The sequence below is a fragment of the Pongo pygmaeus genome, chromosome 11 (assembly GCF_028885625.2).
Source record: "Pongo pygmaeus isolate AG05252 chromosome 11, NHGRI_mPonPyg2-v2.0_pri, whole genome shotgun sequence".
Taxonomy (NCBI): domain Eukaryota; kingdom Metazoa; phylum Chordata; class Mammalia; order Primates; family Hominidae; genus Pongo; species Pongo pygmaeus.
In genome coordinates, this window is record NC_072384.2 from 76,841,459 (window position 1) to 76,863,333 (window position 21,875).

Here is a 21,875-nt window from a genome sequence, read left to right on the forward strand (position 1 = left end):
CGAACCAGCCTGGCCAAGATGGTGAAACCCTGTCACTAACAAAAATACAAAAATTAGCCAGGCATGGTGGCAGGCGCCTGTAATCCCAGCTACTTGGGAGGCTGAGGCAGAGAACTGCTTGAACTTGGGAGGTGGAGGTTGCAGTAAGCCAAGATTGCGCCACTGTACTCTAGCCTGGGTGACAGAGTGGGACTCTGTCTCGAAAAAAAAAAAAAAAGATGTTACGAATTGTACAGTGAGAGATAACTAGATAATCATTATGGCTTCACCTTAAATTGTGTATTGTAAGATACCTGCTTAGCTTTTCTTGTGGAGGGACAGGTAGGATCTGAGGATTTAGCCAATCTCCCAATCTAATTTCTGAGGCGAGCCCTTGGAAATAACATAATGTATTCTTCTGACATCATGACATGATATATTATTTTGACTACAACTGATGCTATTTTGCTCTTCAATCTGTATCTTGTATCTTGTGAGAAAGTAGCTAGTGGCTTATTTTATACTCCTTAACTCACACATCTAACTAGATGAACAAAACACAATTAACATCTAAATTTCACACCATTTTTTTTTTTTCGGAGTTTCACTCTTCTTGCCCAGGCTGGAGTGCAATGGTGTGATCTTGGCTCACCGCAACCTCCGCATCCTGGGTTCACGTGATTCTCCTGCCTCAGCCTCCTGAGTAGCTGGGATTACAGGCATGCGCCACCATGCCCGGCTAATTTTGTATTTTTAGTAGAGACGGAGTTTCTCCCTGTTGGTCAGGCTGTTCTCAAACTCCCGACCTCAGGGGATCTGCCTGCCTCGGCCTCCCAAAGTGCTGGGATTACAGGCGTGAACCACCGTGCCCAGCTTATTTCACACCAATTTGGAAAGAAAAAAAAATCTTTGCTGAAAGCCAGTTCTGAGTCTTTTTTTTTGAGACGGAGTCTCACTCTGTCGCCCAGGCTGGAGTGCAGTGGCACGATCTCGGCTCACTGCAAGCTCTGCCTCCTGGGTTCATGCCATTCTCCTGCCTCAGCCTCCCGAGTAGCTGGGACTACAGGCGCCCGCCACCATGCCCGGCTAATTTTTTGTATTTTTAGTAGAGGCGGGGTTTCACTGTGTTAGCCAGGATGGTCTTGATCTCCTGACCTCGTGATCCACCGGTCTCGGCCTCCTAAAGTGCTGGGATTACAGTTGTGAGCCACCGCACCCGGCCAATTTTTTTTTTTTTTTTTTTGAGACACAGTCTTGCCCTGTTGCCCAGGCTGGAGTGCAGTGGCATGATCTCTGCTCACTGCAACCTCTGCTTCCCAGGTTCAAGCAATTCTCATGCCTCAGCCTCCAAAGTAACTGGGATTACAGGCGCTCACCACCACGCCCAGCTAATTTTTTGTATTTTTAGTAGAGACAGGATTTCGCCATGTTGCCCAGGCTGGTCTCAAACTCCTGAGCTTAGGAAATCCACCCACCTCAGCCTCCCGAAGTGGTGTGATTACAGGCACGAGCCATGGCGTCTGGCTTTCAGTTCTGAGTCTTAAAAGAATTGTCCATTAATTGAAAGAACCAAACAGGAAAAGGGCACAATAATAAACCTATAAGACTTATTCAAGGTCACCAGAAGAGAAAGCAGCTCTTCTACAGGTGCCCAGCATTGCCATCTTAAGCAGTGGCAACTCCATTTGGAGAATTTTACTAAAAATTAAATAGAAAATAAAAGGAGACCAGGTGTGGTGGCAGGCACTTATAGTCCCAGCTGAGGCTGAGGTAAGAGGATCCCTGAGCCCAGGAGTTCAAGGCTGCAGTGAGCTATGATCACATCACTGTACTCCAGCCTGGGCAACATAGTAAGACCCCATCTCTCCATAAAAAAAGAAGAAGAAAAAGAAGAAGACAGACAAGGCCAGAAGGGGAAGAGATTGGTCAACAGGTACAAAGCTGCAGTTAGATATGAGGAATAAGTTCTGGTATTCTATTGCATAGTAGGGAGACTAGCATTAACAATAATGTATGTTTGAGGATAGCTAGAAGAGAGGTTTTTGAATGCTCTCATCACAAAAAAATGGTAAATGTTTAAGGTAAAAAATATCTAAGTACCCTAATTTGATCATTATACAAGATATACATGGATCAAAACATCACATTGTACTTCATAAATATGAATAATTAACATGTATCAGTAATAAATAAATAAAAAACACTACAGGTTAGTTGCTTACAGAGTAAGATGTTTATCTCCCACAATCTCTGTCTCTGGTCAGACCCAGCATTCTCTTCCAGTCTTTTATTAGCCACATGATCTTAGGCAAATTACTTAGCTTCTCTTACCCAGAGTGTACTGGTCTCTTAGTGGAGATAATAAGCCTACCTGTGGTCTATAAAGTAATTAATTGAAACAATGTATGTAAACATTTCTGGCAGCTAGTGGGCTCTTAATCTAAGTTTCCACACCACCTCTTACCTTCTTTTTTTGAGACAGAGTCTCGCTCTGTAGCTGGAGTGCAGTGGCATCATCTTGGCTCACTGCAAGCTCCGCCTCCCGGGTTCACACCATTCTCCTGCCTCAGCCTCCCGAGTAGTTGGGACTACAGGTGCCTGCCACCACGCCTGGCTAATTTTTTCTATTTTTTAGTAGAGATGGGGTTTCACCATGTTAGCCAGGATGGTCTCGATCTCCTGACCTCGTGATCCACCCGCCTCGACCTCCCAAAGTGCTGGGATTACAGGCGTGAGCCACTGCACCCGGCCTAATTTTTGTATTTTCAGTAGAGACAGGGTTTCACCATGTTGGCCAGGCTAGTCGTGAACTCCTGACCTCGTGATCCACCTGCCTCGGCCTCCCAAAGTGCTGGGATTACTTTATTTATTTATTCATTTATTTACTTACTTATTTTGAGACAGAGTTTCACTCTTGTCACCCAGTCTGGAGTGCAATGGCACGATCTTGGCTCACTGCAACCTCTGCCTCCTAGGTTCAAGCGATTCTCCTGCCTCAGCCTTCTGAGTAGTTGGGATTACAGGCGCCTGCCACCACGCCCAGCTAATTTTTTGTATTTTTAGTAGAGACTCGGTTTCGCCATGTTGGCCAGGCTGGTCTCAAATTCCTGACCTCAGGTGATCCACCTACCTCGGCCTCCCAAAGTGCTGGGATTACAGGCATGAGCCACTGCACGCGGTCTCACTTCCTACCTTTTAAATATAGATGAAAATGGGAAGACACACTGTCCTACCTTGTTCATCTTTGTTGCTTAGAAATTCAAACTCACAGCACAGGAAATAGCACAGAATCTAATACTGGAATTGACAAGAGAGCCAGGAATGGGAAGAAGGCTGCGCTGTTCTTACCTGAGAAATAGAAATAGGTTTTCAAAGGAATGAGAAGAAATTTTTTAAATTTTAGATATCTACTTTTATATATACTTTTAAAATATTTTACTATTTAGGAATTTGGCTCTTTGAACAATTTTTAGAAACAATCTTTGCTCCACACATTAAGCGATACTTTAATGACACCTGGGACTTGGCTCACACTATCATGTAAAAAAATGTATTGGCTAGAATGTGATGTTCTTGGCAAGTAAAAGTAGCCTAATTTCTGTCCTTTCCATCATTATGCTGTAAAGCTCCTTTCAGTTCTTAAAGGTGTGTCATCACTAAAACATAAACAAAACCTAAATGTTTGACAAAGAACTTTAGGCTTGAGGACTTCAGAACACCTATTCCTTATATTGGAGATGGTGCTTTGTTCATGAGAGCACTGTAAATATTTAATGAATATATTATAGATAATCTTCAAAATGTATCATAAAACTTAAGATCTTTCTATGAGATTTTCTACAAGAGACTTTCTCTTGTAGAAAAACCTTAACATCAATGACATATTTAATGTCTATGTATATTTTATGCTCTACTAATTATCAGTATAGGAGAATGACCTAGAACTTGGTTTTATTTCCTGCAATAAAAACCATAAACATGGCCACTTTCTTATTTTATATCTGTGAATATTATGATTCAGTTAATGCAAGTTAAAACAAAAATCTATTCTGTAAAAATAGTCAAGAAATAATTATGGTGTAAGTAAATAAGGCTTCATTGACAAAGATGAGGCCTCATTTGAGTTTCATTTTCTCTTCAGAGGTCAAAAGTAGTCATCCAGAAAGTGCTTCATATTCATAGTCCCAGATTCTTTTTATTCCTTTTTGCCACCTCCATAGTTTATCAATAATTAGAAGAATAAAATAAAATATGGTATAAGTTAATGAGCGAGTTCTGGACTATGTAATTCCTAAGGTTTCCTCGAGGTCTAATATTTTAAATTCTATTATAATAAAATTTCATAAATAATATATAGAGAGGAGAAAAATATAATCACAGCAACAATGAACTAATTGAAATGCCTGAGGGGTAGAATCCTTTCTGGTAATCCAATCAGGCATGGAACTTCATTATTGTAAAGGGAATTATAGTAAACCAAAAGAACTGGAGATCCCTAGAGAATAAGCAACACACTCAAGGTTACATGTCAATCTAGTACTAATTTGTTAAAATGATCACATATCAAGAGAGAAAAACCTTTAATAACTTTATTAGATTTTAATTATCCCTTCTGTTAATGTGAATTGTTTGCTAAGTAGTATTTTTTAATTAGAAGCATAATGACAGTGAATTAAGAAACATAATGACAGAAAGTGGAGTCCAGCTCCATCTCCAGTGAGCTGTGTGGCCTTGCATCACTTACTTCCCTTGTCTGTTCTTCATTTATCTGTAAAATTATGGAATTGAACTAAATGAAGCTATAAAGTCCCTATGAGCTTTAAAACACTCTCATCACCACTAATGAGGTTTTGATCCTTTTGAAAGTTCTAAATATTTTCAAAAGTTTCAGTTTATCAAATGCCTCTTTAGCAGATCTAGGACTATAATTAGAAATTCAGTGCTTATATTTGATTTAGTGAAAATAAAGAAAAAGATACACATAGAAACAGGTACATAGTATGAGAAAGTGATAGTCTATTTCTCAACTCCATCCACATTGCAATATTGCTCCGCCAAATTGTTTATTTTAAGCTCTTGCCAACTGAAAATCATAAAATCCAGCTAACCTTGTAAGAGAAAATATCAGGGAGTGTAAAAATGTAATGATTGTTTTTTATCTTTCATTTCTTTGTTGTTGATGAACAAGATTGGTCTTTAACATTTAACAGCCCTACAACCAAGGTTGACTGAATCAAAGATAGATACTTGAAGTAAAACAAAGTCCGTTACTGGCTTTCCCACATGAAATCATATTCTCTCCCTCTTCCTCCACTCTCCCAGTCTCCTTCTCCCGCTCTCCCTCTTTCTCAAGATTTTAAACAGACACCTAAAGCCTGAAGGTAGTTATGCTAAAGGGTCACAAAGACTTGCAGTCTGTTTGCCATTTTAAAAACAATGCATCAATCTGCCAACTAAATGAAAGAGGAAATGGAGTAAATGTGCTAAGAGAAAGGAAAAGGAGACACCAGTTGGCCCCAGGAAGACAAAAAAAGGGAGAATACAGATTTCTTGGTCCCTGACAGCTACAGTGTACAGCCTTATTTCTCATGAAGGCTGACAATATTTGATTTTAATTACCAAAATTATTGTATATCCCCATATCCTTTATTTGAACTCATGTGGGTAGATTTCTATTCCTTACTCACAAAAAGAGCTGAGGCTGGTCCGAAGGAAGTGAGTTATCTCAATTGATGGGTCACAGTCAGTTACAGGTCAACCTCATTGTTCTACTCTTTCCCCTCATCTCACTATTGTATTTCACTAGTCTTAAAAAAAAAAAAAAAAAAAAAAAAAAAGAGCTGAGACTAAAATGGCTGGAAATACACTCCAAAGATTGCCTGTAGAGCTGCAATGATCTATGACAGCCAGCAAGTAGAAAGCAGCACTTGAAAAGACTTCATGGAAATGTCTAAGGTCTTGGTTTACAAGGCTTTATGTTGCTAGATTACTGGGAACAATGATATTAGTGCCTATCCTGGAATTAATCAACCTAAAATGCTTCATGAGAGGCAAATGGGAAACCCAGGGGCATTGGAGGCTCTGATTCAGTGCAGCAGTAGGCACCCACCTGCTAGAGGTGTGCTAACACACTCAATCAACTACACCATGTAACCTTATTTTACCCTTCGGTAAATAGCAGTACTCATTGAAAGAGAGTCAGTTTTCTAAATTTTAGAAACTTAACTCAGATTAACTGATAATATGATATCTGTTATATGATACAGTCCTAATTTCAACAGTTATACCACAGGGTCAGTTTGTTACTTATTAGCTCTAGATTAAGGAATGTGTAATTTCAAAACTGATAAATCAAAGTCGTTTGTCAGCCAAAAGGAGAAAAAACTCAAAGTTTCCATTTGAGGCCGGCACAGTGGCTGACGCCTGTAATCCTAGCACTTTGGGAGGCCGAGGTGGGTAGATCACTTGAAGTCAGGGGTCCGAGACCAGCCTGGCCAATATGGTGAAATCCTGTCTCTACTAAAAATATAAAAATTAGCCAGGCATAGCGGCATGCACCTGTAGTCCCAGCTACTCAGGAGGCTGAGGCAGGAGAATTGCTTGAACCGGGGAGATGGAGGTTGCAGTGAGCCAAGATTGTGCCACTCCACTCCAGCCTGGGCAACAGAGTGAGACTCTGTCTCAAAAAAAATAAAATATTATTTCAATTTGGAGGATCAAAATGTGTGATAACTCTCCCTCAGATACATGGAATCAAGTGTTTTGAATGTTCTGAACATGTGAGCACACTCTGAGAGACTCGATGCTAAATGATTTTTTATTAGGATGCCTGGGTCCCTGACTAGGTGTATTTGAACTTTCTTTCTCCTCTCCCCGCAACAAAAAACATTTTTATTGCTTCATTATTTAATAATAGTATTTTCAGCTTTTGCAATTGTCTTATACCTAATAACAGTTAATGCTTAAGGTAAGTTCAAATTTAAAATAGTATGAATAGAGTAATACATATTTCCAGAACTAAAATTGCTTTAAATCTAAATCAGTACACCTACTATGTACCCATATTTTAAAAAAATAAATAACTGCATATTAGAATATTTATAATGATTATTTTCACATGGTTCATATCTGATTTAAGGGACATTTAACCAAGAAATAATCTGCTGGAAAAAGTATAGTAGAATACAGTTACAACATGTAGATAATTAAAATAATAAAAATTAATCCCAGCACTTTGAGAGGCCAAGGCGGGAGGACTGCCTGAGCTCAGGAGTTCGAGGCTAGCCAGGCCAACATGGTGAAACCCTGTCTCTACTAAAATACAAAAAATGCCGGGCACGGTGGCTCACACCTGTAATCCCAACACTTTAGGAGGCCAAGATGGGCGGATCATGAGGGCAGGAATCTGAGACCAGTCTGGCCAACGTAGTGAAACCCCATCTGTACTAAAAATGCAAAAATTAGTTGGGTATGGTGGTGTGCACCTATAATCCCAGCTACTCGAGAGGCTGAGGCAGGGGAATGGTGTGAACTTGGGAGGCAGAGCTTGCAGTGAGCTGAGATCATGCCATTGCACCACTCTAGCCCGGGCGACAGTGTGAGACTCTGTCTCAAAAGAGAAAAAAAAAGGAAAAAAAAATTAGCCAGGTGTGGTGGTGGGTGCCTGTAGTTCCACCTACTTGGGAGGTTGACGCATGAGAATTGCTTGAACCAGGAGGCGGAGATTTCAGTGAGCTGAGATCATGCCACTGCACACTAGCCTGGGCCATAGAGTGAGACTCCATCTCAAAAAAAAAAAAAAAAAAAAAAAAATTGAAGAAATTTGGACTGGAAAGAAATTACTCTGGCTTCACTTGTATACCCAATAATGTTTAAGATAATATATCTTTATATCTTTAAAAGACTATGATAGTATTGAACTGAACAAAATTCACAGTTGATATTATAAGCTTGAAGTAAACACACAACATATGCTAGTTAGTATGCTCTACAAATAAGCTACAGGATGTAAAAAGGCCAGAAATGTGTTATTGTAAATTCAGCACGGTTAATCCTACCAAATGAAGATTGTTTGCCTGTATTTTTCAAAAAGGAAAACAAGCTGGGTGCGGTGGCTCATGCCTGTAATCCCAGCACTTTGGGAGGCTGGGGCAGGCAGATCACTTGAGGTCAGGAGTTCGAGACCAGCCTGGCCAACATGGTTAAACCCCATCTCTACTAAAAATACAAAAAAAGGCTGGGCACAGTGGCTTACGCCTGTAATCCCAGCACTTCAGGAGGCCGAGGCAAGCAGAACACCTGAGGTCAGGAGTTCGAGACCAGCCTGGCCAACACGGCAAAACCCCATCTCTACTAAAAATATAAAAATTAGCTGGGCATGGTGGCATGTGCCTGTAATCCCAGCTACTCAGGAGGCTGAGACAGGAGAATCTCTTGAATCTAGGAGGCGGAGGTTGCAGTGAGCTGAGATTATGCCACTGTACTCCAGCCTGTGCGGCAGAGCAAGACTCCATTTCAAAAATAATAATAACATATCCGGGCGTGGTGGCAGGTGCCTGTAATCTCTGCTACTTGGGAGGCTGAGGCAAGAGAATCACTTGAACCTGGGAGGTGGAGGTTGCAGTGAGCTGAAATTGCACCAGTGCACTCCAGCCTGGGCAACAGAGCGAGACTCCATCTCAAAAAAAAAAAAAAAAGGAAAACAAAAAGACACTTAAGAGTTTTATCTATTCTGTCCCTACAACCCTTTATATTGTTTCTCTTTGATATAGTGGTCCTGTTTTGGTCACATATGTTTACTCCCAAGAAAATCTGAATTGCACTTTGCTTTTTACTTGCAATTTTATGATTTTCATAATTGCTGCAAGGGACTAACCAAAAGCATAGATCTGTCATATAAACAATAGAGTAACATTGTTTGGATTTAATATTGCTCAACTGTAAAAATAATTCATTAACTCAGCCTTTGCCCCATTTGTGTCTGTCATTTCCTATAGATTTAAGGTTATTTCCATTGCATGAACTGATAACTGAAAGCCAGCCGTATATATTCATCTATTAACTTCTAAAAGGATTATAGGTCATCACCATCTATCTATTTTCTGAGCCTAAGTAGACTCCTTATAGTTTCATTTTTTCAGCCATTTTCTCTATTTTGTTCTATGGGTCCTAATATAATAATATTAATATATAATGGCTAACTTTGATTTTTTACTATGTATTGTGTTGTAATTAATTTAATACTTATAGGAACCTTATTAATAAGAAGCAGCTTCTCCACTTCTTCTGAAATCTCCACCTGGTTCAGTCCGCCTGCTTCCACTCCTGCCTCCACCATGTCCATCAGGGTGACCCAAAAGTCCTATAAGGTGTCCACCTCTAGCCCCCGGGCCTTTAGCAGCTGCTCCTACAAGAGTGGGCCTGGTGCCCGCATCAGCTCCTCGAGCTTCTCCTGAGTGGGCAACAGTAGCTTCTGGGGTGGCCTGGGTGGAGGCTATGGTGGGGCCAGCAGCATGGGAGGCATCAATGCCATCACAGTCAACCAGAGCCTGCTGAGCTCCCTTAACCTGGAGGTGAACCCCACTATCCAGGCCGTGTGCACCCAAGACAAAGAGCAGACCAAGACCCTCAACAACAACTTTGCCTCCTTCATAGACAAGGTACGGTTCCTGGAGCAGCAGAACAAGGTGCTGGAGACCAAGTGGAGCCTCCTGCAGCAACAGAAGATGGCTCGGAGCAACATGGACATGTTCGAGAGCTACATCAACAACCTTAGGCGGCATGGAGACTCTGGGCCAGAAGAAGCTGAAGCTGGAGGCAGAGCTTGGCAACATGCAGGACCTGGTGGAGGACTTTAAGAACAAGTATGAGGATGAGATCAATAAGCACACAGAGATGGAGAATGAACTTGTCCTCATCAAGAAGGATGTGGATGAAGCTTACATGAACAAGGTAGAGCTGGAGTCTCACCTGGAAGGGCTGACTGATGAAATCAACTTCCTCAGGCAGCTGTCATAAAGAGATCGGGAGCTGCACTCCCACATCTCTGACACATCTGTGGTGCTGTCCATGGACAACAACCGCTCCCTGGACATGGACAGCATCATCGCTGAGGTCAAGGCACAGTACGAGGAGACTGCCAACCAGAGCCAGGCTGAGGCCGAGAGCATGTACCAGATCAAGTATGAGGAGCTGCAGATGCTGGCTGGGAAGCACAGCGATGACCTGCGGCATACAAAGACTGAGATCTCTGAGATGAACCGGAACATCAGCTGGCTCCAGGCTGAGATTGAGGGTCTCAAAGGCCAGAAGGCTTCCCTAGAGGCCGCCGTCACAGATGCTGAGCAGCATGGGGAGCTGGCCATTAAGGATGCCAACGCCAAGCTGTCCGAGCTGGAGGCCGCCCTGCAGCGGGCCAAGCAGGACATGGCATGGCAGTTGCATGAGTACCAGGAGCTGATGAACATCAAGCTGGCCCTGGACATGGAGATCGCCACCTACAGGAAGCTGCTGGAGTGCAAGGAGAGCCGGTTGGAGTCTCGGATGCAGAACATGAGTATCCATACGAAGACCACCAGCAGCTATGCAGGTAGTCTGAGCTTGGCCTATGGGGGCCTCACAAGCCCCGGCCTCAGCTACGGCCTGGGCTCCAGCTTTGGCTCTGGCATGGGCTCCAGCTCCTTCAGCCACACCAGCTCCACCAGGGCCATAGTTGTGAAGAAGATAGAGACCCGCAATGGGAAGCTGGTGTCCGAGTCCTCTGACGTCCTGCGCAAGTGAACAGCTGCGGCAGACCCTCCCAGCCTGCCCCTCCTGCAGCTGCCCCAGAGTCCGGGAGGGAGGCCACTGTGCAAGGGAGCACAGGGAACAGGAGACCCACCCGAGGCTCAGCCCTAACCCTCAGCCCACTGCAGGGGACTCCCTTTGCCCCATGCCTCCAGCTACAAAACAATTCAATTTTTTTTTTTTTTTTTTGAGACAGAGTCTGGCTCTGTCGCCCAGGCTGGAGTGCAGTGGCATGATCTCGGCTCACTGCAACCTCTGCCTCCTGGGTTCAAGCGATTCTTCTGCCTCAGCCTCCCGAGTAGCTGGGAGTACAGGCGCACGCCACCACGCCCAGCTAATTTTTGTATTTTTAGTAGAGATGGGGTTTCAACATATTAGCCAGGCTGGTCTTGAACTCCTGACCTCGTGATCCACCCGCCTTGACCTCCCAAAGTGCTGGGATTACAGGCGCGAGCCACCATGCCTGGCTTTTTTTTTTTTTTTTTTTTTTTTTTTGTCCAAAATAAAACCTCAGCTAGCTCTGCCAAAAAAAAAAAAAAAAAAACCTTATTAAAATTTTGTAAAAAAACAAAATAGAACCACTAGTTAGAAATCTGACATAAGAGAAACAATATATAGGACTATAGGGACAAAGTAGACAAGAATCCCAAATAGCTATTTTTTTATTTTTGGAAGATACAAGTGAAAAATTTTCATTTGGTTTTACATTGTTTTTACAGTGCTTATATATTTCTGGTCTTGACCACATCTTGTAGTCTTGTAGTATGAGGAAGGTACTAGTATTATTATCTCTTTTCATACGTAGTGACTAAGTTACTTGTCCCAAGTTTCAGAGGTATCAAGGAATAGTGCTGGAGTTCAAATCTGGTCAGTCTGGTTCCCAAATCCTTGATACATAGTGACTAAGTTACTTGTCCCGAGTTTCAGAGGTAACAAGGAATAGTGCTGGAGTTCAAATCTGGCCAGTCTGGTTCCCAAATCCTTGCTGTAAACCACTATGTTATGTAGCCCCTGTGCCTATGTGGCATAAATTAAAGGCCAGAGCAAAGCAGAGTCCTTTCTAAAATGGAAGGCATCAGAGCTGCACATATCCCAGATTATACACCTCTACCTGCTGCTACTCACCAGAGCCACATTCTTCCCAAGGCAACAGGGCCAGCTTGCATATTAGAGTTTGGTTAAGGCCTTGCTTGACTCCCCTTATTCCTACCTCCTGGCTCTTCAGGCCACGTGGAGAGAGATGGCCATCAGGCTCCCTTCTCTTCAGCGACTCATTTTCTGAAGGAAAGCCATTTCCCACATAGTTTATGGCAAAGACAGGACAGGACTAGTCTTAGCCACAGTTATAGAAAAGAGAAGATGTCTTTGTTACTTTCTTAGCTAGCAAAACCCATTTCCCAGCCTCTTGATGTACTCAAAGCCTAACCTACTCTTTTTTTTTCCTTTTTTTTTTTTTTTGTGTGATAGAGTCTCACTCTGTTACCCAGGCTAGAGTGCAGTGGCACAATCTCGGCTCACTGCAGCCTCGGCCTCTCGGGTTCCAGTGATTCTCCTGCCTCAGCCTCCCAGGTAGCTGGGATTACAGGCGTGCACCACCACTCCTGGCTAATTTTTTGTATTTTTAGTAGAGACAGGGTTTCACCATGTTGGCCAGGCTGGTCTCGAACTCCTGACCTCAGGTGATCCCCCCCGCCTCGGCCTCCCAAAGTGCTAGGATTACAGGTATGAGCCACTGCGCCTGGCCAACTTCAGTTACTTTAATGAATTCTGGAATATGGCAGAGAAACAAACTTGTACCTTGAGGCTACTACTATCCTGTAGTATTTGTGTTACTTGCAGGCAAATTTAACGTGCCCAGCTGACTTCAGTTATTTTAATGAATTCTGGAATATGGCAAAGAAACAAACTCTTACCTTGAGGCTACTATTATCTGCAGTATTTTTGTTACTTGCAGGCAAACTTAGCCTATTTGCCCTCGTGTGTGTGTGTGTGTGTGTGTGTGTGTGTGTGTGTGTGTGTGTGTGTGTGAGACAGGGTCTCGCTTTGTCACCCAGGCTGGAGTGCGGTGGTGCCATAACAGCTTGCTGCAAACTTGACCTCCTGGGCTCAAGGGATCCTCCCACCTCAGCCTCTGGAGTAGCTGGAACTACAGGCATGCACCACCACACCCAGCTAATTTTTGTATTTTTTGTAGAGATTGGATTTCATCATGTTGCCCAGGCTGGTCTCGAATTCCTGGGCTAAAGTGATCCTCCTGCCTTGGCCTCCCAAAGTGCTTAGACTCCAGGTATGAGCTACCATGTCAGGCCTCTTTCTACCATTGATCAACAAGACTTGTGGCTTTGCTAACATAAACAGAAGAATATCCTCTCAATAACACAAAACTTTGAGCTGGTCCCTCCTGATTCAGCAAGTGATATATTAAAGTGTGAAAAGGAATTTAGAAAAATCATATCTTAAGATAAAAACTCAGCTAGTGGCCAGGTGAGGTGGCTCATGCCTATAATTCCAGCACTTTGGGAGGCTGAGGAGGGAGGATTGCTTGAGCCCAGGAATCCAAGATCAGCCTGGGCAATATAGTGAGACCTCATCTCTGCAAATAATAATTTTAAAAAATTAGCTGGGTGTGGTGGTGCACATCTGTAGTCCCAGCTACTTAGGAGGCTGAGGTGGGAGAGCAGCTTGACCCCAGGAGGTCAAGGCTGCAGTGAGCTGTGATTGGGCCACTGGGCTGCAGCCTGGGCAACATGGGCTGCAGCCTGGGTAACATGGTGAGACCTCAAAAAAAAAAGAAAAAAAAAAAGGAAAACTCAGCTTGCTTGCAAGGCTACTGACATGCATAATACTATTTTGTTTTTGGAAGCTGAATACCATGTAACATTTTCTTTTTGTATCCTTTCCATATCCCAGTTCTGCCAGCCTGATCAACATCTCTGCCAACTAGAGCAAAGATTGGTTTCTGAGAAAAGCAAAAAAGAAACTAACAAGAATGGTTTTCAAAACATTATGTTGTTACAATTACCTGAAGGAAAAGAGCTAAGTTTCATTCCTTTCCATTCCTTAGGCCAACAGTCCCCAATCATTTTGGCACCAGCGATGGGTTTCATAAAAGACAATCTTTCCATGGACTGGGACAGTGGGTGGGGGGATGGTTATCAGGATGATTCAAGCACACTACATTTATTGTGTACTTTATTTCTATTATATATTGTAATATATAATGAAATAATTATATAAATCACCTTAATGTAGAATCATTGGGAGCCCTGAGCTTGTTTTCCTACAACTAGATCGTCCCATATGGGGGTGATGGGAGACAGTGACAAATCATCAGGCATTAGATTCTCATAAGGAGCATGCAGCCTAGGTCCCTTGCATGTGCAGTTCACAATAAGGTTCAGCCTCCTATGAGAATCTAATGCCACTGCTGCTGCTGCTAATCTGACGGCAGGCGGAGCTCCAGAGGTAATGCAAGCAACGGAGAGCAGCTGTAAATATAGATGAAGCTCCACTCTCTCTCTCTGACATAATAATTCAGTCAAATACAGATGAACCTCCTGCTGTGCAGTTTGGTTGCTAACATGCCATGGACCAATACTGGTTCGTGGCCTACGGGTTGGGGACCCTGCCTTAGGCCATTTCCCATCTACACAGCTGCCAAAGCTCATCTTTTTAAACGGCTGACAAATTTATAGAAACAGAAAGCAGAATAGAGGTTACTAGGGCTGAGAGAAAAATAATGGAGAATTATTACTTAGTGGGTACAAAGTTTCTGTTTGCAGTGATGGAAAGGTTTTGGAAATAGAGAGTAGTGATAGTTACACAATATTGTGACTACAATTAATGACACTTAATTGTAATTCTAAAATACTTAAAATGGCACACTTAATATATTTTTACCACAAAATAAATAAAAGCTAGAAAAAAAGTCTCTTAAAAGAATACAGGAAAAGATGCCTACCCCAAAACCTTTTAATCATCTCTGTCTATTCCTATACTGACTTCTTATTCTAATTTTTATGAAAGCTTTTGGAGGCTGCAGAACGTGTCTAATATATGCTGTAATAGTAACCAGAATATTTGTTTGCTTAGCTGAATAATTACAAATAAAAGCACTTTACTTGGAGACCAGGGGCGGTGGCTCACTCCTGTAATCTCAGTACTTTGGGAGGCCAAGACAGGAGGATCACTTGAGGCCAGGAGGTCGGGACCAGCCTGGCCAACATGGCGAAACCCAGTTCTCTACTAAAAATGCAAAAATTAGCTGGGTGTGGTGGTGGGCACCTGTAATCCCAGCTACCTGGGAGGCTGAGGCATGAGAAGCACTGGAACCTGGGAGGCAGACTTTGCAGTAAGCCAAGATTATCCCACTATACTGCAGTCTGGGTGACACAGTGAGACTCCATCTCAAAAAAATAAAAAATAGTCGGGCACGGTGGCTCACACCTGTAATCCCAGCACTTTGGGAGGCTGAGGCGGGCGGATAACCTGAGGTCAGGAGTCTGAGACCATCCTGGCTAACATGGTGAAACCCCGTCTCTACTAAAAATACAAAAAATTAGCTGGGCGTGGTGACGGGCGCCTGTAATCCTAGCTACTCGGGAGGCTGAGGCAAGAGAATCACGTGAACCCAGGAGGCAGAGGTTGCAGTGAGCCGAGATGGCGCCACTGCACTCTAGCCTGGGAGACAAGAGCAGAACTCTGTCTCAAGCAAATAAATAATAAAAAATAAATAAAATAGCACTTTACTTGGTATATGGGTTTTTTTTTCCATTTTATGATGTGGGGGCAGAAGTAACTCTTTAGCAGCTCTCACCCAGATTCCTTTTACAGAGAGAGACCGTTTACTTGAACAGAGCTCTAAGGTAAACAAGAGTAACAAAAAGAATCTCAGCTAGGGAAGGATTTTGCTTAGAATAATCCAGGGGAGAAGGAATACCTGAATCATACTTAAGCCTGGCAAATCTAAATCCTTGATTAATTTTCAAATTATTTGTCATCTAAGATTGTGTATAACTTTGTATAAGATACAGGCTTAGCAGTGTCCCCTTCATATTTACTTAGTAAAGAAAACCAAAAGTTCCTTGATTACAAAAACTGAAGTATATATTTAAAAAGTTGTTAGTGGGAAGAAAAATGATGCCAGAGCCCAAGAAATTAATTAAGCCAATAATAGCAAGAAGACCAGATGAACCAGGAGAAAGGAAAATACAAAGAGATTAAAATCAGAAAATAAAGCAAAAGTATTCTAAAATCTAAATGGGAATTTAAGTAAACAGAATGAAAAGGGGTTGAGAGGTTATTGAAAACACAGGCAACCTTAAATGTCTTGCATTCTTTAAGCCTTTACAGAGTGTTATTTTAATATTATTATTATTATTATTATTATTAGATGGAGTCTCGCTGTGTCACCCAGGCTGGAGTGCAGTCGCACGATCTCGGCTCACTGTAACCTCCACCTCCCGGGTTCAAGTGATTCTCCTGCCTCAGCCTCCCAAGTAGCTGGGACTACAGGTGTGTGCCATCACACCCAGCTAATTTTTGTATTTTTAGTAGAGACAGGGTTTCACCATGTTGGCCAGCCAGTCTGGTCTCAAACTCCTGACCTCAAGTGATCCTCTTGCCTCGGCCTCCCAAAGTGCTGCGATTACAGGCATGAGCCACTGCGCCCAGCCCAGAGTGTTATTTAAATTTCGCACATTAAATATCTCTTGAGCATTATTATACTCACAGCAATATGAAAGCATTAGTCCTTGCTTCCACAAGAAAGGAGATTTCCTAACTGTCACTCAGGTAATTTAATCTCTACATTCTACCTTGTTTACAGCCATATAGCTGTAAGATTGCAGCCTGGGCCAGAGATCTGTACAGCAGAATTGGAAGGAGCTATTATGGTGTGACTTGCTGAAAGAGTTTCTGTCCAAAATCAAATTCTTCCACTGACTTGCTTCACTGACTCTTATTCCCACCATTTGAAAATGTTTGCTTTGGGTTAAGGTATTATTGTCACAAGAAATTTTCTTAAGACATAGATCTCCCAGGGAGAGCTAAGATAACCCAAAGCTCTGGGATTCATTTGTTAATATGAACTCAGCAGGACACGAACTAACAAGGCACAGGACAGCTAAGTTTCTCTGTGTGGAGGGTCCCGTGGATCTGTTTTCTCACTCACACCTCAGTCAGAAGTCTCATGTCCTACATACTAACATATTTTCCTCATTTAATATCTGATATTGCTACTGATGAGTATTTCCCTTTAATGAATTACATTTGGGTTATAGTTATCTTCACCATTCCTACATAGATAAGCAGGCAGTTCTTAATTTACAAATGAGCCAAACATTCATACAGTAATTTTGGTCTCCAACTGCCAATTAATTACGGAAAACAATGGAGCTTTTTTGTAAATCTGGGGCTTAAATGTGAAGGAAGAAAAGACTCCCAGGTGAAGATGTGCCTACGATGGCTGACTCCAAGGACAATCTTGCTGGCAGTGATAGCCTACCTATTTAGAGGCCACTCTCTCCCTTTCCTCATCCCCAAATCTCTTCCAAATGTTGCCTAAATTCCACCATATAGAGTTTGTTTTGATTAATAAAATTCAAATGCACCTGACAGAGAATTCGAAAGGACATAGAGGCCAAATTTGGGGCAATTTAAATATCAAGAGGAATAATGACTGCAACTGATTATAAAACAGTGAATAAATAAAAACCCATGAATCTATAGTGATACTCAAAGAGAGAGAGAGAAAAAAATAATTTGCCACCTTTGAAGGTGACTGTTATACTAACTTCTTATTCTGAAAACTGGTAATTAAAGCAACTACCCTGTCTTTTAAGGAGGAACTGTAGTTCATTCCCAGTTGGTGAAGAGATGTTGTGTGTGTGTGCGTGTGTGTGTTTACAAATGCTAGCTAATAAATGTAGAAGAAATGATATAATTAGAAAAGTCATCATTCTGTCATCCCCAATGAAATAATAATTCAGTCAAGGGTGATCAAAAATGCTAACACATAATGGGAAAGGTTGTTTTGGGGTCCAATATTTGCATGGGACCAAAGTACCACCTCACAGATGACCTTCTCATTACAAAGGAGGGTTTTACCACTTTGATGAAATTTAACATCACAAATAGTGGGACAATCTGATATTGTGTGCCACCTAATGTGACACAACAATCTAAAGTACATATCATCACCTCTGATATACTCTTGCTCAACCTGATTAATTTGAAGTTAATAAGAGTTTGGATTTAACCTTCCAATTTATAGGAAATGAAGGAGATAAAGAATCAAGTTAAATCGCACCTGCGGAAAACAATCAAATAAACCCAAAATGTAAAGCATCCTACAAATTCATTTGTCCTGATCTCTTCAAAAGGTCAATTTTATGGGGAAAAACGTGGAGGTGTGACACCTTTCCTTACCCATTGTAAGGGTCATGGCCAACACTCTTATAACAGAAGACAAGTTAGTAAAAGTGTAACTAATTTATTTAATCAAAGTTTTATGTGAAAGTCATTTGTAAAGCACCTACTAAAAAGATTTCAGCCTTTTCAGACTTCCAAATTGGGATTTGTCTGAAAGAGAACATAAATCCCTGTGAATGACTCCTTAATACTTCTTGTATCAAATTACCTCCTCAGTCTCTAAATCATTCAACTGTGGGTGGGTGGGTGGGTGGGTGTGGGGGTGTGTGTGTGTGTGTGTGTGTGTGTGTGTGTGTGTTGGGAGAAGGAAGTGATAAATCTTCTCATCTTAACAAACACACTAATCAGGCCTAACCTCTTCTTTAGCTTCCTAGGAGGCATGTACAAATTCCCTGAGAGTTCTCACGCACTTACACCACCTCATACTTTTCCCAGGGAAAGTGGCCACTCCTAGAACAATGGGTGCATTTCACAAAGTTTCTCAGGAAGTTCCATACCTCAGTGTGACAAAACCTTATGGAAACAAGAGGAGAGAGAAAACAAAAAAGGGAAGGATCCAGAAGGAAGCAGTGATGAACTAAAGGGAAGAACCAATGTCCTTAATAAAGACAAAAAAGGAAAACATCAAAAAGAAGGAACAGGGCTGGGTGTGGTGGCTCACACCTGTAATCCCTGCACTTTGGCAGGCTGAGGCAGGTGGATCACCTGAGGTCAAGAGTTTGAGACTAGCCTGGCCAACATGATGAAACCTTGTCTCTACTAAAAATACAAAAAATTAGCTGGGCATGGTGGTGTGCACCTGTAATCCCAGCTACTCAGGAGGCTGAGGCAGGAGAATCACTTGAACCTGGGAGGCGGAGGTTGTAGTGAGCCGAGATCGCGCCACTGCAATCCAGCCTGGGCAACAAAAGCAAAATTCCAACTCAAAAAATAACAAATAAAAATACATAAAAATTAGCCAGGTGTGGTGGTACATGCCTGTAATCCCAGCTACTTGGGATGCCAAGGCAGAAGAATCGCTTGAATCCAGTAGGCAGAGGTTGCAGTGAGCCAAGATTGTGCCACTGCACTCTAGCCTGGGCAACAGAGCAAGACTCTGTCTCAAAAAAAAAAAAAAAAAAAAGAATGAACAGAAAAAAAGAATTAACAAGAATGTTAATCCCTAGGTCAGGAAGGATTAACATTTAAGAATATGGATATTAATTTGACAGTTAGATAATCGTTTGTGACCTTGGAAAAACAATTTCGATAGCCTGTGGCAGAAACTAGGAACACTTAAGAAACGAGTGGCAGCCTGTGACAGAAACTAGATTAGGAACACTTAAGAAATGAGTGGCTGACGAGAAAGTGGAAGTAAATACAAGATGGCAAGAGAATAAATTTCTGAAAAGAGACCAGGTACCTGCTCTAGACAGGGCACTGTACTGGGCACTCTGCAGACTTCAGGGGCATATGACCTTTGCAGTTGCACAGAGTCCAGCACATATAAGGGTCCTGGCTTGGCTTAATACTTTGATGTCATGTCTTCAAATTCTTAATAATTTTTGAACACGGCACCTTGCATTTTCATTTTGCACAAGGCTCCACAAATTATGCAGTAGGTCTGTATTAGTTCATTCTCATGCTGCCATGAATACCTAAGACTGGCAATTTATAAAGAAAAAGGTTTAATTGGCTCACAGTTCCACATGGCAGGGGAGGCCTCAGGATACTTACAATCATGGCAGAAGGCACCTCTTCTTAGGGCGGAAGGAGAGAGAATGAGTGCAAGCAGGGGAAATGCCAGATGCTTATAAAACCATCAGCTCTCCTGAGACTCACTAACTATCATGAGAACAGCATGGGGGAAACCACCCCCATGATTCAATTACCTCAACCTGGTCCCATCCTTGACATGTGGGGATTACAGGGATTACAATTTAAGGTGAGATTTAGATGGGAACACAGAGCCAAACCATATCAAGGTCCAACAGGGCACTGAAGGGGACCCAAAATATGTCATCCATCATTCATTTATCTACTGTTGAATATTCCATAAATAAGTGAATTGCCTACTACAGAGCCAATCACTGTAGTGGTCTCTGGAAACATAAGAAACATAGTGAACAACACAAATGTATGATAGATTTTTAAAGAAAAGGTTGTTACCTTCAAGAATATTAAAATGTAAATACAGTGATTATATGACATTCTAATTCAGCACTTTAGTTGCAGGGCCTATATAATTTTAGTCAATGTATTCAACTTCCCTACATCCCAGATTAGGGAGAATTTACCCTCCTAAGTTTGTTAGGGGAATGAAATCAGGAACATAATGTACTTGGCCCATTACAAGGTATACAGTAGTATTCAATAATGTGAGTGACTATGATGAATTTCCAGCACCTAGCATTGCCTGGCACATAGGAAGAGTTTGGTAAATAACTTTGTTAAGTGGGAGAGAAAGGAAATTTCACATCAATCTGGATAGTTAGACATGCATTTGTAAAAATAAAACAAATATGTTTGTTTCATATATATAAGCATTGATTAGGCCAACAAGAAAATGTGAGAGGATATATAATAAGTTGTTGATCATGGTCAAATCTATGTAATAGGATTTTGTGGGGAAAGATTTTTTTTGTGTGTTTTACTTTATAAACTCCTTATTTAAAAATCAAGATTTTAGAAAATAAAGCTTTGGTATATTCTGAATATAATGGCACATAACAAAGCTTATAGTTTATTATAATTCCTCCCTTTTAAGAGTTACTTTCTTCCCTCATGCCTGTAATCCCAGCACTTTGGGAGGCCGAGGCGGGTGGATCACAAGGTCAAGAGATGGAGACCATCCTGGCCGACATGGTGAAACCCCGTCTCTACTAAAAATACAAAAAATTAGCCGGGTGTGGTGGTGAGCGCCTGTAGTCCCAGCTACTTGAGAGGCTGAGGCAGGAGAATCACTTGAACCCGGGAGGCGGAGGTTGCAGTGAGCTGAGATTGCGCCACTGCACTCCAGCCTGGTGACAGAGCGAGACTCCGTCTCAAAAACAAACAAACAAAATGAGTTACTGTCTTCCAGCCGGGCACAGCGGCTCACGCCTATAATCCCAGCACCTTGGGAGGCCAAGGCGGGCGGATCACTTAAGATCAGGAATTCCAGACTAACCCAGCCAACATGGTGAAACCCTGTCTCCACTAAAAATACAAAAATTAGCCAGGCGTGGTAGTGCACGCCTGTAGTCCTTAATACTTGAGGGGCTAAGGCAGGAGAATAGCTTGAACCCAGGAGGCGGGGGTTGCAGTGAGCAGAGATCATGCCACTGCACTCCAGCCTGGGCGACAGAGCGAGACTCTGTCTCAAATAAAAACAAAATTAGCCGGGCATGGTAGCATGGGCCTGTAATCCCAGCTACTTGGGTGGCTGAGGCACGAGAATTGTTTGAACCCAGGAGTGGTAGGTTGCAGTGAGCTGAGATCATGCCACTGCACTCCAGCCCGGGTGACAGAGTGAGACTCTGTCTCAAGAAAAAAAAAAGTCTAGATCAGAAACTGCATAAAGCCACTTCAACCATAAAATCTAATATCAAAATGTATTCACAGGAACAAGTTCAAGTTGATCACTAAAAAACACGCAAAATTTTAATTTGAAAGTTTTATGTAAATTCAATATTTAATATCATTCCTAATACTTCATATTT

The 21,875-nt window shown here is 42.1% G+C and overlaps 1 pseudogene; it reads left to right on the forward strand.

Annotated features, from left to right (window-relative positions):
• The first annotated feature begins 9,275 nt into the window (after positions 1 to 9,275).
• LOC129031526 (keratin, type II cytoskeletal 8-like) lies at positions 9,276 to 10,758 on the forward strand (annotated as a pseudogene).
• Positions 10,759 to 21,875: the final 11,117 nt, after the last annotated feature.